This window comes from Pelmatolapia mariae, linkage group LG3_W (genome assembly GCF_036321145.2).
Source record: "Pelmatolapia mariae isolate MD_Pm_ZW linkage group LG3_W, Pm_UMD_F_2, whole genome shotgun sequence".
Classification (NCBI taxonomy): domain Eukaryota; kingdom Metazoa; phylum Chordata; class Actinopteri; order Cichliformes; family Cichlidae; genus Pelmatolapia; species Pelmatolapia mariae.
Genome location: NC_086229.1, coordinates 41,439,909 through 41,459,199, shown reverse-complemented (window position 1 = coordinate 41,459,199; position 19,291 = coordinate 41,439,909). Strand labels below are relative to the sequence as shown.

The 19,291-nt window shown below is 40.8% G+C and overlaps 1 protein-coding gene and 1 pseudogene across 1 annotated transcript in view; one reads left to right on the top strand and one right to left on the bottom strand.

Annotated features, from left to right (window-relative positions):
* The window catches only part of LOC135932535 (protein NLRC3-like), a 47,128-nt pseudogene extending 31,310 nt beyond the window's left edge, over positions 1-15,818 (top strand).
* LOC134622834 (uncharacterized) overlaps positions 1-19,291 on the bottom strand; it is an 822,926-nt gene that overhangs the window by 488,514 nt on the left and 315,121 nt on the right. The window lies entirely within an intron of this gene.

Here is a 19,291-nt window from a genome sequence, read left to right as displayed (position 1 = left end):
CCTCGCCTAGAAACTTCCAGTGGTGTCAGGGTGAATTGAAATCTGTTCTGAAGAAGAAGTTCCAGTGTGTGTTTGAGGGGATCGCTAAAGCAGGAAACACAACCCTTCTGAATCAGATCTACACAGAGCTCTACATGACAGAGGGAGGGACTGCAGAGGTCAATGATGAACATGAGGTCAGACAGATTGAAACAGCATCCAAGAAACTAGATAGTCTAGAAGCAATAATCACAAAAGAAGACATATTTAAAGCCTCACCTGGAAGAGATGAACCAATCAGAACAGTGCTGACAAAGTGAGTGGCTGGCATTGGGAAAACAGTCTTAACACAGAAATACACCCTAGACTGGGCTGAAGACAAAGCCAACCAGGACATCCAGTTCATATTTCCATTCACTTTCAGAGAGCTGAATGTGCTGAAAGAGGAAAAGTTCAGCTTGGTGGAACTTGTTCATCACTTCTTTACTGAAACCAAAGAAGCAGGAATCTGCAGCTTTGAAGACTTCCAGGTTGTGTTCATCTTTGATGGTCTGGATGAGTGTCGACTTCCTCTGGACTTCCACAAAACTACAATCCTAACTGACCCTAGAAAGTCCACCTCAGTGGATGTGCTGCTGATAAACCTCATCAGGGGGAAACTGCTTCCTTCTGCTGACCTCTGGATAACCACACGACCTGCTGCAGCCAATCAGATCCCTCCTGACTGTTTTGGCAGGGTGACAGAGATCAGAGGGTTCACTGACCCACAGAAGGAGGAGTACTTCAGGAAGAGATTCAGAGATAAGAAGCAGATCAGCAGGATCATCTCCCACATCAAGACATCTCGAAGCCTCCACATCATGTGCCACATCCCAGTCTTCTGCTGGATCACTGCTACAGTCCTGGAGGATGTGCTGAAAACCAGAGAGGGAGGACCACTGCCCAATACCCTGACTGAGATGTACATCCACTTCCTGGTGGTTCAGGTCAAAGTGAAGAAGGTCAAGTATGATGGAGGAGCTGAGACAGATCCACACTGGAGTCCAGAGAGCAGGAAGATGATTGAATCTCTGGGAAAACTAGGTTTTGATCAGCTGCAGAAAGGAAACCTGATCTTCTATGAATCAGACCTGACAGAGTGTGGCATCGATATCAGAGCAGCCTCAGTGTACTCAGGAGTGTTCACGCAGATCTTTAAAGAGGAGAGAGGACTGTACCAGGATAAGGTGTTCTGCTTCATCCATCTGAGTGTTCAGGAGTTTCTGGCTGCTCTTCATGTCCACCTGACCTTCATCAACTCTGGAAAAAATCTGCTTGAACAACAACAAACAACGTCCCAGAAGTCTGAAATAAGAGAATCTGCAGAGAAATACTTCTACCAGAGTGCTGTGAACAAGGCCTTACAGAGTCCAAATGGACACCTGGACTTGTTCCTCCGCTTCCTCCTGGGTCTTTCACTGCAGAACAATCAGACTCTCTTACAAGGTCTGCTGACACAGACAGGAAGTAGCTCACAGACCAATCAGGAAACAGTCCAGTACATCAAGGAGAAGCTCAGTGAGAATCTGTCTGCAGAGAACAGCATCAGTCTCTTCCACTGTCTGCATGAACTGAATGATCCTTGTCTAGTGGAGGAGATCCAACAGTCCCTGAGTTCAGGAAGTCTCTACACAGATAAACTGTCTACTGCTCAGTGGTCAGCTCTGGTCTTCATCTTACTCTCGTCAGAAAAAGATCTGGATGTGTTTGACCTGAAGAAATACTCTTCTTCAGAGGAGGCTCTTCTGAGGCTGCTGCCAGTGGTCAACGCCTCCAACAAAACTCTGTAAGCAAATATTTACTCATATTTTTGTCGTTATCAGTGCAATGTATTGTTTATAGCAGGATAAATTGTTAGCATTTCTGAAACTTTTTTGAGTGTAGCCTTTATAAAAGCGCTATCCAGACCTATTCTACAGTGGACCTACAGCTTTTCATTAACTACTCAAAAATGAATACAAGCCAGAGCTAAGCTAGCCTGTTTCAAACAGAAGATGAATGTGGCGTTGCATCAAGGTTGAGTATGGGATGACTGAGGATTATTTTGAACTATATCTGGCAACAACAATCATATATATTCTAATTTGGAAAGTATGTATACCTGTGACAGAGGACACTCTTCTTTTACTAAATGTTGCACGTCTAGATATAGAGGTATAATTGTGTTGTTAAGCAAATTTAAAAAAAAAAAATCATCTATATATTATTTCCAGACTTGAATTTTAAAGTGTATTTATATTAATTACGTCTAAATGGAAATATTAGTTTTTCTTGTAGTAGGTTAAAACAAGAGGTAATTTAATTTAATCACACATATAATTAATTTTCAGATTGTCTGGGTGTAATCTCTCAGAGAGAAGCTGTAAGGCTCTGTGCTCTTTTCTCATCTCCCATTCCTCTACTGTGATTGAACTGGACCTAAGTAACAATGACCTGCACGACGCAGGAGTAAAACTTCTGTCTGCTGGATTAAGGAGTCCAAATTGTACACTCGAAAATCTGAGGTCAGGATTCAGCCTTTTTCATTGATGTAAAATTAAAATCTGTATTATATCATGGCATAAACAAAAAACTTATTGAATTCTAAATTGAACTTTTATTTACATTTTTGTATCATCAGCCTCTGAATTACTGTTTGTTTGCTTTTTTAAATTTATTCTTGCATATTGGGGACTCTGTTTTTAAAAATGTGGATTTGGACACTCCAGCAATCATAGTTTATTATGGGGCAAAAAGCTGATGATGGCCAACGGTTTAAAAATAAAATGTGATATTTTCAGTGTTTAAGAAATAAATGTTTTTGTCTTGTCTGGGGCAAAATCAGGTGACACTGAAACAAATTTGAAACTGTAACATGGCCTTAATAGACAGGGGTGCACATAAGTGGTCCGCAGGTGCGCATTTATTGATGTACAGAATTCACCTGCTTGCTGCTACTACTGCACATTCACCCAATGTATATACTATATATATATATATATATATATATATATATATATATATATATATATATGTATATAATGTCCTTCCTATACCTACCCCCCCCCCCATTTTTGCACATGTCAAGGAGCGTGTCAGGATACATTTCACTGTGTGTTATACTTGTATAACTATACATGTGACAAATAAAGAACCTTGAACCTTGAATTTACTGTCAAAATAAAAGACGCGCACCAGATAATAAGTTGCAACTCGCATTTGCGTACATATGAAAGGCACTGTTTTTGTCCGCTAGAGTGGGATTTTCACAGCATATTCTGCACCACATCTCTGTGTGTTCATCATTTGTTTGAAGCCAGCTCACCTCCTGCAACCACTTTTCAGAGAATACGTGCTTCTTTTGCGGTTCGGACTCCTTCTGACATTTCTTTGGAATTGGAGGAACACCAAAGTAATTGCTTAAAGGAGCTTGCTTCTTCGACATCTTTAAGAGTTCTAAACAAAAGTCTGTCCTCCTCCAGAAAATCATATGTACGCAAACACGCGTTGCAGCTTCTTATCTGGTGCGCATCTTTTATTTTGACAGCGATTGCGCACCTGCAGACCTCTTATGTGCACCCCTGTTAATAGATAGTTGATAGAGTTTCTGGGAAAACCTGGTCTCATTACGAGAGATGCCATCCACCCCACCTTTGCATGGAGAAGCTCTTAGTTCAAGAAATATGGTTGAATTCATTAACACTCCAATATATGACTACCCAGAGTTGGGATGCAGAAGCAGAGTTGTAATATTATACCTCTCTGCATTTTTTTGTCTCCTGTTACACTCGTCTCCAGTTAAATGCGGAGTGTTATACACTGTCTCTCTTCTACGTCTCTTTTAAAAAATGATTTTATACTTAATCAACACACTTATTTTGGCTTCAGTTAATTTTCAGTCAATTCTGCATCAAATCTACCATTAATGAGGGGTCCTTAAAGTCACCACTTTTTAAAATAATATTTTAGTGTTACTATCCATACAGGTGAGGAGAGAGGCAGAAACATGCTGGGATTTGCAGATTTTTAATAATCAGTTCTGCACAGGAACTAATGAAGAGTCCAACTGGTTGCTCTTACAGTATAAAACACATAATAAAAATACAGTAGTAGTAGATATTATATGCTTTTCTGTCGTATCTGAGTATCGGTGCCCCAGGGCGAGGTTTACTGAATTGCATTGCAGCATTCCTGTTTCAAAAGACCTGATCATCAAAGGGTTTTGATACCCATCGTTTTTACATCAGTAAGACAAAGAATGTCTTTATCCCCATTCTATGAAGAAGTAGAATGTATTTTTCATGTATTTTGTTATTTTTTCTTAATTTTTAAATAACGCAGGACACTAAGAATGATCTTTTACTGCAAGTCAAACACGTTAATATTATGTAAGCCAAGGCAATAAAACACACAGCATGCTGAACTGTAGACTGTAAACCTTTCCCATACCATGAAAAAACTATAACTTTGTTGGTTACTGTGTTAGTGGTGTAAATTGATAGTATGTGGCATAAGTTAATAACTACAGGAGACATGATCCTAAATATAACTTTAGGAATAAAAAAAAAAGATTTTACTTACCTTGCAATCCTACAGCAGTAGCTAGATTGCTTATTACACAGAAACTACTAATTGTAGTGGTAATTAAGTGGTAATAACTTAGAAATTACCACATTATTACATTATTGATTCTTCCTTGTTATCTTACTATTACCACTTTATTACCAAGCTGTATTTCCATATTATTACTCCCCAGTGTTGGGGCTCTTATTATCTTATTATTTCAGAGTAATATTAATCAGCTGTAACAACTGATATATATATTGGATATGAAGCTGTTATTACTTTGTTAATTGCATGGTAATAACCTTGAATGTGCTAACCTTTCCTCTTTCGTTTCTTTAAAGTCATCAGCTAGACACATTTTACTGAAATATGGTAAAAGTGCACAAAATTCATTTGACATTTATGAGAGAAGTTATGCTCTCTCATATTTACACATGAGCAACATTTTAGTAAGATATTTGTTCATGAATACGTTGTTCTGTCAGCTAACCAAGAGGACAAAAAAAAGCACCAAGTCTGCACATCAGCGTGTAAGATTTGAATGTGTGGATTTGTTTGGTTTAAAATCCACAGTGTTCTTTTAACTCAAACAAGTAGGCTTCTGCCGCTCCTCTAACACATCCCACATTTGGGGTGAAGCCCTCCAAATTCAAAATTTTCTGTAGTGTAGGTATAAAATGCCCATTCCACAGTAATATCTTTCAAGCGGAGAAAGACGTGACTGTTTCCTTTCAGTAGGGGCTGGAATTTCATTTATCTTGGGCTTCACACAGATATCTTGGTGGTGCCGCTCGATAATTGCATTTAAACTGAGCTTAGGGTGTGCTTGATCAGCTCCACAACTGCTGTTTGCAAAATGATATCTGTCTCGTTGTGGTGCTCAAAAGTTGGTTCCTGGGGCTGCTTGTCAGCAGATGGAGTTTCATGGGACCGTGGGATTTCACTGCAGAGCTTTGTCGACCCAGTCAAAGTCCGTTGGCTCTCGGATGTTGATTGATTGATTGATTATACTTTATTCATCCCGAGGGAAATTGGGTTAAGGCTGCCAGCCGTGCCAGCGCCGTCTTACCCATCCGACCATACATACATTACACAAACATCACATGGGGAAGACAGGTCAGAGGGGTATAACATGGAAAAGCATAACATGAGGAAAGATAAGGAGAAAAAAAATAACTTCCCCCAGACTGAGCTCCAACAGGGAGATCAGTTTGAGAACAGAAAAAAAAAAAAAAACACCTCTGCACATAGCACATGAAAAAAACTCTTAATACACCAAAGAAACACATGACAAGCCACAGGGGTGGGTAAAGGGTGAGAGACAGCCAATGTAGACAGTACATCCGGGCCTGCAGCCTATGCGCTGGTCTCCACGATCCACCATCAGCATCGGAAGGGAATAAGCGTCGAAGGCGTTTGGAGGGGGAGGGGGGATGAGTGTATATCTGCATGTGTACAGTCAGGTTCATAAATACTGGGACATCGACACAATTCTAACATTTTTGGCTCTATACACCACCACAATGGATTCCAAATGAAACGAACAAGATGTGCTTTAACTGCAGACTGTCAGCTTTTAATTGAGGGTATTTACATCCAAATCAGGTGAACGGTGTAGGAATTACAACAGTTTGCAAATGTGCCTCCCACTTCTTAAGGGGCCAAAAATAATGGGACAAAATTGCCTTCTCAACTGTTCCATGGCCAGGTGTGTGTTATTCCCTCATTACCCCAATTACAATGAACAGATAAAAGGTCCAGAGTTCATTTCAAGTGTGCTGTTTGCATTTGGAATCTGTTGATCACAGAGTGAGGTCTGTGAAAGCCGGACTGAAACTTATCGCAAATTCTAAGTTTGTCCAGAGCCGCTATAAGTTGCTTAGCCACAACCATTTCCAGAAGCTTAGCAATTAACGGTAATTTAGATATAGGTCTGTAGCTGCTCCAGTGCATCACATAAAAGCATAAAATGCTTCACATTATTAGTTAACCCTGCCTCAATGCTCAAAGTGGAAAAAGAAAAAAGAATAATAAATTCAGTGCTGTGTGTGCTGTGAAGTTGTAGTTTGTTTTAAAAATATGGAAAAGGTTTACAGTTGACAGTTTAGCTGGCTCTGTGTTTTATTGCCTTGTCTTATATATAATTAACATGTTTGACTTATAGTAAAAGACCATGCTCTCTGTGATTTAAAATTTTTGATTTAATTCAAGGAAAAGATAGAAAAATTAAGAAAAATACACATTCCAGCTTTCTTTGGCCTCAGAGTCGTGGCTTTCATCCTGAAAGGTTTGTTCAAACTGTGAGGTTCGTCTAATTCACAGAATGTAAAAAATAAAAAGACCAATTAAAGTATTAAGACTAATGATAAGCAAGTTTTTTGAAACAGGAGTGCTGCATCGCAGCTCATTACTCACTCGCCCTGGGGCACTGATACACAGAGAGATGTTTTAGGCGATCTGGAGAGCAGTGTGATGGAGGTTGTGGACTAATGCTGACCATATACTCTAACTTTTCAGCCCATAAAACAAAAACACACAGCCATTCATTCATTTACAATTAAAAGTCTGTAATTTGAAGTATTTAAAGCTGTTTACCCCCTGATCCTCTGATGAAAAATCTTTATTTCAGCAGCACTTCCACCTGAATCTTCAGGTTTGATTCCTGACTGTATTCTGAAGGGTTTTACAGAGCTGTTTATTTGATTTAGAAATCATTTTACCAACTTAATATGTACAAATGCACTGTCTCTGACTGAAAATATGAAATAACCACTTTGACTTCATTTAACTGGTTCAGTGAATTTGAGCCCATAGGAGAGTGACAAAACCTGCAGCTTCAGAATCTGTGAGATGTCGACTTTCAGCACCCAAAAGCATGTAGGTGTATGTCCCGTTGGGTGAACAGGGAGATCATTGCTTTGTGTTTGCATCTTTTTGTGGAATCTTTTCTTTTTGATAAAGCTTATAGTTAGAGCTGGATCAGGTGACCCTGGACCATCCCTTAGTTTTGCTGCTATAGGATCAGGCTGTTGGTGGACCTCCCATGATGCTCTGCTTTCTTCTCCACTCCCCTCTTTTCACTCCTGATGCGTTTATGTGCCATGCTTTCTCTCTAATATTGTAGGCTGTTGTTCCTTATAAATAAAGTCCCTTATAAATAAAGTTAAATTGAATGGATGTAAATGTATAGATGTTATTGTATGTGACAAAGAGAAAATGATTGTTGACAGATGGATTGTTGTTTTGTGTGTCTGCAGTCTGTCAGGCTGTCTGATCACAGAGGAAGGCTGTACTTCTCTGGCCTCAGCTCTGAGCTCCAACCCCTCCCATCTGAGAGAGCTGGACCTGAGCTACAATCATCCAGGAGACTCAGGAGTGAAGCTGGTGTCGGCTGGACTGAAGGATCCAGGCTGGAGACTGGACACTCTCAGGTATGGAGAGAATGTCTGATAGAGGAGGAAGAGCTGGAAACATTTCCTGTGTCCTTCACTAGGAGTGACAGTGTCAAGAGAGCAGAAAAGAGAGAGGGTTTTGAGATGAGAGATTTGTGACATTTAGCATGTTTGGAATCTACAGTTAGTGTGTTGCATAGTTAGTGTGTAGTGTAGTCGATACTTTTCTTGTGTGTGTCAGTACAATGAGGTGACTGATGAATGTTACAGGTGCTGCCAAAGGTGGGTGCACGTATCAGGCTGTTGTTCTCCTTTATCTCATAGTGGACAGAAATAATTTTTTGAAGTTGCACGCATTTTTCTCCTCTCCTGTCCTCTCCTCTCCTCCTCCTCCTCTCCCTTAGCTTCCCTGCTTAGCCTCTTATGTCCTTGTCTAGTCTCGTGTTTTTTGTATTACTTTTCCCTGGAACAATCTCTCACAGTCTGTTTTCTAAAACCTAAAAGAGGAATTATGGATTTGATCAACTGGTCTCTGAATGCAATTGACACCCCTTTCTCAACGAGAAGTCTGGGCTTGGGTGAGCCTGACTGCTGAAGATTTCTACCTATTCGGAACCATGATAACAGGGTTCTGGCTGATCGGAGCTGGCTTGGGCCTGACTTATCGAAGAATTAAGAAAGCGGAACCGGCTGTTCAAACCTCCACAAGGCTGCCCGCTGGAATTGAAACGATGGGACGAGGCGTGAATTTCTCAAAATGGGCTCATTGAGTGCAGCACGGATAAGATCTTGGAAAGGCTACAGCTGCTGTGAATACTCAGAATAAGATCTCTGAGTGCAGACTGGATTACATCTCGGAAGGGCTCGCTCGGCATAACATCTCTGAGCGTAAATTGGATGACTTCTCGGGGAGGCACACTGTCGTGAGTTTTTCAGAATCGGCTCCTTGAGCACAAGAATAACAACATCACAGAATGCAAGTATGGCGAAGCTCGCGGCTCTCCATCGGGAGATTGAGAGACCAGTGTTGGACTGTAGAACTGCTTTGAAATTCATATAAGCTGTTCGCACTAAAGTAAAAAGCACCATCACTTCATGCGGATACCTTCTCGGCGCCAGCTGCGGTTGCAAGGCTGGAGCTGTACAACAACACCCTGATTACAGACTGTGTTTAGTCTGTTCCTTCCTATTCTATGCAAGGCCACCTGGGTTGGCTGGAAGACTGTTTACTTAGCCTGGCAGGGCGAAGGACACTGTCTCAGCTGAACTCTGGACACGCACACACATACATATACACTGATATGCACACACTCATCCCCCCTCCCTTTCCAAACGCCTTCGACGCTTATTCCCTTCCGATGCTGACGGTGGATCATGGAGACCAGCGCATAGGCTGCAGGCCCGGATGTACTGTCTAAATCGGCTGTCTCTCACCCTTTACCCACCCCTGTTGCTTGTCATGTGTTTCTTTGGTGTATTAAGAGTTTTTTCATGTGCTATGTGCAGAGGTGTTTTTTTTCTGTTCTCAAACTGATCTCCCTGTTGGAGCTCAGTCTGGGGGAAGTTATTTTTTTCTCCTTATCTTTCCTCGTGTGGTGCTTTTTCCATGTTATACCCCTCTGACCTGTCTTCCCCATGTGATGTTTTGTGTAATGTATGTATGGTCGGAGGGTAAGATGGCGCCGCCATTGCGTGCAATAGCCTTATGAAATTTCCCCCTTGTGGGACTAATAAAGGTATATCAATCAATCAATCAATCAATTAATTTGTGTGGCATCAAATTTGATGCAGAACGCCTGATTTTTCTGTAAAAAGTTTGAAATGGTCATTAAAAAAAACACCTTGGCTGGATTTGTAGGTAAATAGCTGCATATAACTTTGTTGATTGCAAAACTGCATCCATCCATCCATCATCTTCCGCTTATCCGGGGCTGGGTCGCGGGGGCAACAGCCTAAGCAGAGCTGCCCAGACCTCCCTCTCCCCAGCCACCTCCTCCAGCTTGTCCGGGGGAATACCAAGGCGTTCCCAGGCCAGCCGAGAGATATAATTTCTCCAGCGTGTCCTGGGTCTCAGTTACTTTAATAACTGGTAACTATAATTAATTATAGTAACTATAATTAATTACTTTTGCAAAGTAACTTGCCCAACATTGGTCGTTATATACTGTCTTTTGCAGACAAAGAGTTATAGGACTCTCTCCCAGACCACAGGCAGGAGCTCAGTGCACAGCAGGAGCTTCACACAGACTCATACTCGTAATAAGTCAGAGCTTTATAAAAAAAAGATGTAAGTGTTTTCAAAATTGGAAGTTAAGTTATTTTTACTTCCAATAGTGTTAACATACTACACAGGTCATGAACAAGATTTTTGTCATTTTCATTGTAAGTGGGCTAAAGCACTTAATCAAAAGTATTCTAATAGAAATGTAAATACTGTAATTAGTTTTTTTTAATAAACCATGTAACTTGGATGGATGCGATGCTGGTCTAACCACAGTGCACACGTCTGATGTTGCTCAAAGTGCTCCAAGGGACCGCTCAGGGAGTTTCATCGGGAACTCAATGGGTATGTGGTGTACAACACTGGAGGCCAACTCCAAGCCCATAGCACAAGTCACCATCAAATGCGGGATCTACCAAGGAGATGCTCTGTCCCCACTGCTGTTCTGCATAGGCCTGAACCCCCTCAGTGCGATCATTGCCAAGACTGGCTACGGATACCGACTACGGAACGGAGCAGTTGTCAGCCACCTCCTGTACATGGATGACATCCAGCTGTATGCCAAGAGTGAACGAGACATCGATTCACTGATCCACACCACCAGGATATAGAGCAATGACATTGGAATGTCATTCGGACTGGAGAAGTGTAGTCGGATGGTAACAAAGAGAGGGAAGGTAGTCAGAATTGAGGGGATTGAACTACCAGAAGGCAACATTGCAGACATAGAGGACAGTTACAAGTACCTGGGGATCCCGCAGGCGAATGGGAACCATGAAGAGGCTGCTAGGAAAGCTGCAACCACCAAGTACCCACAGAGGGTCAGGCAAGTCCTGAAGAGTCAGCTGAACGGTAAGAACAAGATCCGGGCCATCAACACCTACGCCCTGCCCGTGATCAGGTACCCTGCTGGGGTAATAGGCTGGCCAAAGGAGGAGATAGAAGCCACTGACATAAAGACAAGAAAGCTCCTTACCATGCATGGAGGGTTTCACCCCAAGTCCAGCATCCTGAGGCTGTACACTAAGCGGAAGGAAGGAGGCCAGGGACTGGTGAGTGTCAGCACCACAGTCCAGGATGAGACAAGGAACATCCATGAATACATCACGAAGATGGCCCCAACTGACAGCGTGCTCAGTGAATACCTCAGGCAGCAGAAACCCAAGAAAGAGGAGGAAGGCGAGGAACCATCATGGAAGGACAAGCCCCTGCACGGTATGTACCACCGGCAGATAGCGGAGGTGGCTGATACACAAACAGAAGAAGACGGCCGTAGTGATCGATGTAGCGGTTCCGAATGACAGCAACATCAGGAAGAAGGAACACGAGAAGCTCGAGAAATACCAAGGGCTCAGAGAAGAGCTCGAGAAGATGTGGAGGGTGAAGGTGACGGTGGTCCCAGTGGTAATCGGAGCACTAGGTGCAGTGACTCCCAAGCTAGGCGAGTGGCTCCAGCAGATCCCGGGAACAACATCGGAGATTTCTGTCCATAAGAGCGCAGTCCTGGGAACAGCTAAGACACTGCGCAGGACCCTCAAGCTCCCAGGCCTCTGGTAGAGGACCCGAGCTTGAAGGATTAACCGCCCACAGGGGCAAGCGGGGAATTTTTTTTTAAATTTTATATATATATATATATATATATATATATATATATATATATATATATATATATATATATATATATAAGTAAATATATATAAATAAATATATAAAATATATATATTTTAAATTAAGTTTTTTCAGCTATTTTGACTGTTAGCAGCTTCTCTATTCTATTGTTCATGCACATATGTTTTCAAACTAATTATACCAGGTTTAAAAGTAAGATATTTTGGCTTTTTATTATTAGAGTTAGAGCCATACATATTTTCAGAAGCTTGTATTTAATCTCCTTAAGAAGCAATCAGATTTAGCAGCATGCAAATTACACATTTATTCAGAAAATTAAGTACTTTTATTGGAATATCAAAACACATGGTTCCTCAAAAGAGGAAAATAAACAAAAAAATCCATATTATGGAGTTGACAAGGTGCTGGCGGTGGTGACACAAATGTGACAGTGGTGACAGACTAGTAGAAAACAAGATATTATTTCTTTCAAAATGAACATTAAGCCTTAACAACTTATTAATATCACAAGACACTTCATAAAAATTCTTTTTTTGCACATATCAAGTTCTACATCTTAATAGTTCACCAGCAAGAGGCTACCTACTAGGGGTGCAACGGATCACGGTTGATCCGAAATCCGAACCGATCCCTCTCCACGGTTCGGTACGCACGTGATCCGAAGATTCGAAAAAGAAAAAAAAAGTATGCGTATGGTGCGCGGTGGGTCTGTCAAGCGGTAGTTATGGTCAGCGCTAGCGGTCCAAGTAGCGGAGCAGAGGAGTTTGTGGCACTTAAGCAGCCCTTTGCTGCCCAGTCCGACCGGGCTAAAGCTATTACTAAAGCTAATGGGGTGTTTAGCTGCAGACGGGAGGCCGTACTCCGTTGTGCAAAACAAGGGGTTTAAACTGTGATGAACGTGCTTGAGCCACGCTATGATATCTCGTTGCACGTCCACTTCAGTGACAAGATCGTTCCAAGCATGTATGAGCAGGAGAAGTTTAAAGTTATGGCTGAACTGTCCCAGGCATCTTCTGTTGCTCTAACTATACCATATATACACATTTATAAATACAGAGAATACAAAAGGGATAAATAGAATAAATAGGAATAAGAATACAAGGGAACGCCACATTTTAAGTATTGTAAGTCTATTACACCGCTGGATATTAACAAAAACTATTGCACAGTGAAAAGGCACTACAGCTACTTGTTCCCCCCTCCTCTGTCCCCGTTTCCCCTCCAGCGAGGAGTTAAACAGTTTGTGGGACAAAGGACTTTTTAAGTCTGCTGGTCCTTGACTTTGGGAGAAGCAACCTGTCACTGAACAGACTCCTCTGGCTGTTTATGGCCGTGTGCAGAGGATGCAGAGGCTGCCCAGCATGGTCCATAATGTCCATATTGCACCTTAATTTGTTTTTATATAAGTGCGTGGAATGAGTCTTCAGTTGAATGTTTTTTAATAGGCAAAAAATACTTAAATAAATAAATGGCGAGTAGAATTTTTGTCTTTTTTTTTCTATTTTTGCTGATCCGAAAATTTATCCGATCCGTGACTTAAAAACCGTGATCCGATCCGAACCGTGAAATTTTTGATCCGTTGCACCCCTACTACCTACTACTCCTTGATTCCTCAGAATTAATGTCTCAAGTACTCTCTGGTTGTGTGTTTAGACCCTGCTGGACTTTCTCTCCTTTTCTTTCTCTTTGCTTGTTTTCAAAAGATCACTGATGTTCTTTATCTGTCCCTCTTTCACTGTATTGCTCCATCTTTCCCTTTCCTTTATGAGAAACTCTTTCTTCAACTCAGGCTAGCTGTTTATTTTTTCTCCACTTCTCTCTGCCATTACAAGGATGGATAGCTTTAGATACGTTGAAAACATGTGTTATCTGAGAACGAAACAAGTCTGTGAAATCCTGACCAGAGCAAGGTGGAATACTGAACATTAGCTGCTAACTTAGCTTAAAAGCAAGAGTAAATGGCATTAGCATTAGTGGTAAATGCTAATTCATCTCAAATTAGCATTAGCCACTAACGGCGGTCTGTCACAGAGGGAGAGAGAGAGAGAGAGAGAGAGAGAGAAGAGATTCAAATCAGTCAGAAGATAATATCCAAATGTTCACAACTATCATTGGCTGTATGAAAAGAGCTGCTGAGTTATCATGGTTACCTGAGCTCAGAAATCACAGCCGTAGAATGGAGAGTTGTGTCAGCAGAGGTTCAGAATGCAGGATGGTCACGTGGTTCTTGCAGACTTCAGATAGTTCCTGAAGTGCTAATTGGACTATGTTAACATGGAGAGACAGAGCTGTGTTTTTAGGTCATTGTTAGTCAATAAATGTATTGATCTACAATAGTTTTCATACCACAGTGAAGTTTATGTAGTTAAGTCTGTATATATGAATCAAATATTCAAGGATCAATGTTACCTGCCTTCTTCACATATTTAAGTTTGTGTTACCACAGTCAGAGATGAAGCTGTTGTTCATTTGATATATGTAACATTGTATACTAACAAACAGCAGTCACCGCTTAATATTTATTGTTTTGTTTTGATGGAATAGAATAAATATTGTAACATGAATGATTTTCTACTTCCCAGTTTGTCTTCATTGAGTTGTCAGTGATGTGGCAATAACTCAGACTGGAAGTAATCTTCTGATTCTGACAAATGAACTTTCAGAAATTCAGAGGACAGAAGGAAACTGACAGGTGACTCTCAGTGATGTCAGTTGACAGCAGAATGATTCAGTGCTCTAACATGAGGATCAGAGTCTTTGCTGAGTAAATACACTGGTCCCTTAATAGTTTCAACATGAAATATTCAAAAGCAAATATATGGTCCACTGTTTGTGTGAAAGAGACAGAATTTTCTCTGTGTGCATGTGGAGAAATCTGCTGTCAAATCAGAACATAAAGAGGTTTCAGGTGGCTTTAAAACACATGAAAACAAGGCTCCACTCACTCAGAGGTCAGAGGTCATGTACAGTAACCACACTGACACCAAAAGGAGAAAAACAGCTTGCAGCAAAGGCAGGGAGGTGTCCTTTCCAGCTAAACAGAAGAGGAATATAACGATAATGAAGGTGACAGTTTGAATCAGTCATATTTCATTCATCACAGTGGTGTACTGACAGATCCAGGATCAGTCATCAGCAGTTTGATCCACGTAGGGATTGAAGTGTATTTGTGAAAATGTTGGACTGTTCCTTTATCAGTGTGTAACAGTGTGTGTATGAGAGCCATGTAATGTCCATGTGTGCATGCTGACTGTGCTGGTCTGACTCCCCTCCTCATTTCAGGGTGGAGCATGCTGGAGTCCGATGGTTGACACCAGGTCTGAGGAAGTGTAAGTGTGTTTTTAATGGGATTCATGAAAACAAAGCAGCACACATTCAACCATCTTCATCATGTCAGGAGTCATCATCAAAGTGTCAATCAATGAACAGATGATGGATCAATAACTGCAGCTGGATTGTGTTTGTTCTCTCCATCAGATTCCTGTCAACTCACAATCGACACAAACACAGTACACACAAAGCTCCAACTGTCTGACAACAACAGGAAGGTGACACGTGTGGAGGAGGTTCAGTCATATCCTGATCATCCAGACAGATTTGATGGTTGTCATCAGCTGCTGTGTAGAAATGGTCTGACTGGTCGCTGTTACTGGGAGGTCGAGTGGAGAGGAGTCGTTTAGATATCAGTGAGTTACAGAAGCATCAGAAGGAAAGGAGGCAGTGAGGACTGTTGGTTTGGGTACAATGATCAGTCCTGGAGTCTGTACTGCACTAATGATGGTCCTGTTTTTGTCTGTCATAACACCAAATTCATATCCACCACCACCTCCTCCTCCTCCTCCTCTGTCTCTAACAGAGCAGCAGTGTATGTGGACTGTCCTGCTGGCACTCTGTCCTTCTACAGAGTCTCCTCTGACACTCTGATCCACCTCCACACCTTCAACACCAAATTCAATGAAACTCTTTATCCTGGATTTAGAGTCTGGCCTGGTTCCTCAGCATTTCTGTGCTGAGTGGAGTGTAAAGAGTGTCTCCTGTTAGAGAAACATTCTGACTGTTGAACAGATAGTTCAGTCTGTACATGTCTGTCTCTTTCACTCACAAACACGTTTTCACATTCATGGATTCAATCAGTTGATGTTTGAAACGGTTCTAAATGATTCCTTGTAAACTTCTTCCTCTTCGGTCCTTTAAAGATGGAAGCTCCCATTATTCCAGGATCCACATGTTGTTTTTCTGTCTTTTTCCACTCAAAGCTTCACAGTGAATATCAGTATGTTGTGTTTCTCTGAAGCTCAGTTCACAACCAGCTCCTCTGCATTTTCAAAAATTCTGAGCTCATTAAAATGAATCCAAATGTTTGATTTCTCTTTCTTAATGGGAAGTTTCCATCATGGCTGAATAAGTGGACATCCAACAGTGTATCAAATATTAAAGACATTCAGCATCTCTCGTGTTTCTGTCATTCTATGAAAACAGCTGCTTTTAAAACTGATCCAATCAAAGAAACATGAACTTCCATATTGATCAGATCAATACTACAGCTCTGATGTCACTAACATCTCCTTGAACTCTTCATTGATGGTGATTTGTGGCCCTCTGCTGGTGAGAAGGTGCATGATGCCAGTTTAAAGAGCACAGATGACATGAAGTGTTTTTAAATCTGCTTTCAAAATAAGACCTCAGTCTGAGTTTTTAAAAAAGCTCTTATTTTGGAGGGAGCTGACATTTAATCTTCATGTTATCAGTCCATCAATGGGTGTTATTAGCAGTTATCAGCCCCATAACTGTGGCTCAGATTGGCCCTCCTGCACCTGCTAGGAGGCTCAGTGGGTCGTTATCACCAATTGGTGAGCCGGATCGCTGTGTCGCTGTTGGAGGGACGATGATGAATCCAGATCCAGTACAGACAGACTCCAGTTCATTTCACACTGAAATGGGCACACAGCAGCTAACTACTGAAAAATGTCTATTTAATCAGTTTGAATATGATTTCCTGATGAACAGAAACAGATTTCATAATGAAAAGGCTTCTGAACGTTACTCTTTTGCCACGAGCATCATCTGTATGATGGAAGCTGAGCCTGGAAATAGTTTTTTGCTAGTATATTACTTTAGCTGAGGCTAACTTCAAAGAACGCCATGAGAGTGTTAATAACGTTACTAATGTTCAGTTACACTTTACTAGGTCACATCTGTGACACACGTCACTTAAATAAAGAAGGAAATATTGGCTCTGTTTTATCTGCTGGGCCCAAAAGTGACTCCCCGTATTTAAACTGCTATGAATAACTTGTTGGTCTATAATATGTGAAACATGTGTCAAATGTATCCATCATGAAAGATATCAGGTCATCTTGAGCCACAAAAACATTCCTATCATGAGGTAGAAGCTGGAATCAGTTTGTTGCAGAGGGACGTTTATATATCCCATATTTATCCAGTTAAAGTCACATTGAAATTCAAAAATGTCTTTTCAAGAGTCGTCTGTCCAAGAGGAGCAGAAACTGCAACAAATATAACAACAGTTATTTAAGCTGTTTTAAAGGCCACAAAGGAGCAGATTGGTTATAATGCAGCTGCTTCAGAGGAATAAAGATGAAACACGGTTTTTATTTCATGTGTAACACCTTTCAATAATGTGTTCACTAAAGTCTATTGACCAGTATAAGTAAAGACATTAGGAGAATGGTGGCTAAGCTGTCATCCCTGATGGACAATATCTCCCACCCCATGCAGGAGACTGTGATAGCCCTGAGCAGCTCCTTCAGTGGCAGGCTGCAGCACCCACGGTGTGGGACGGAGAGACTTCGCAGGTCTTTCCTCCCCACTGCTGTCAGACTCCACAACAAAGACTTCAACTGATCTAACACGCACGATCTGATATCGTCGTGTTGGTGTTGTTCCCAGATCAACATAGTAAATGTTGTTCCAGGATCAACATTGCAAGTCACCAGTCAGAATGTTGTGACATCATACTTTTGCGACTTCGGGAAAAACCGCCTTAAAACAAAAAACTGTACTGAAGCTGCGAGAAACCGCCTCTGTCCGCCGATCAACGGACCTTGACCCTAACCCTAACCCTTTAATAAACGCTAAGCAGAATTGATATTGTCCTTGCAACACTGGAATTTCATAAATGCACGAATGGCTTGGCGCGCCAAAGAAAAACGTCACAACATTCTGATTGGTGACTTGCAATGTTGATCCTGGAACAACATTTACTATGACGATATCAGATCGTGCGTGTTAGATCATCCATCTAACACACACATGTGCAATAACAATAAGTGCAATACTCTTTTTCTGAAAAAGTTGTATTTTTACTCAGTTGTATAAAGCATTTGCATTCTATTTTTATCCTATTGTATATTTTATTCTATTTATTCTACTGTATATAGTATTTTATTTTATTTTATTCTTTACAGTTGTGTACAGTATTCTATTCTTATTGTATTCTAATTTTGCTATATAACTTTTGCACTGTCCACTTCCTGCTGTGACAAAACAAATTTCCCACGTGTGGGACTAATAAAGGTTATCTTATCTTATCTTATTACACACACACAAACACATGGTATCCTGCACATATAATACATATAATACACTATACTGAGGAAGAAAAATTTTAGTAAAACTATGAAATAAAATACATGGACTAAATACATACCTATGAGGCAGGTGATACATGGCTTCTGGTTTACCAGATGGACAACAAGATTGGCGCACAGGTCGGATGGTGTGAGTGTTCCAGAGATCTCTGTACTCGTCAAGCTCTTTTTGCAAGACATTGAGGAAGACATATCGTAGAAGGCATTTATGTTCATGACTGCCGTTGAAAAGATGCCTCTCCCTCAGGTCACTGAAGAGTTCAATCCAGAACTGAGTTCTAATGGTGGAATGACAAGGCATATAAAATTTAATAACACAAGTAATTCAATGTAATTGTCCTCTTTAAAGAAAGTCATAATCTTAAGAATAATGAACTGTGCGGAATTTCGTCCAAAGAAAAGCTTATTCACATGTTCTGAAGTGTTTCATCAGTGCAGGAAAAAACAAAGCAACTTCACACAAATGACAAAATTTAACAAAATGATTAATCCTTCAGTTATTCCTGCATTTGGCGGCTGAACTTAAGAAAAGTTGTAATATACAGGTCTGTCCATATAAATGTACTATTTTGTTTCTACATGAAGACTGAAGCTGTTATCACTTGTTAGATACCACACAGAAATCCAAAAGCTAGTGAAAACATCAGTTTTTCTTTTTTGGCACACAACATCAAAGAAATGTCTGAAACGAATGACCTCCTATAACAAATGGATTTCTGTCATGTTGGATCAGTGTTCTTATATTACTCCTTTTACAGTTCTCAAATTTGAAGAATCCCTTGTTCTTTTATTTATATGACTCCCTACAGGTAAACTATTTGATCTAGATGTTAGTTTGGTACTACGTAGGCACACAAAATTGAATAAATTTTACT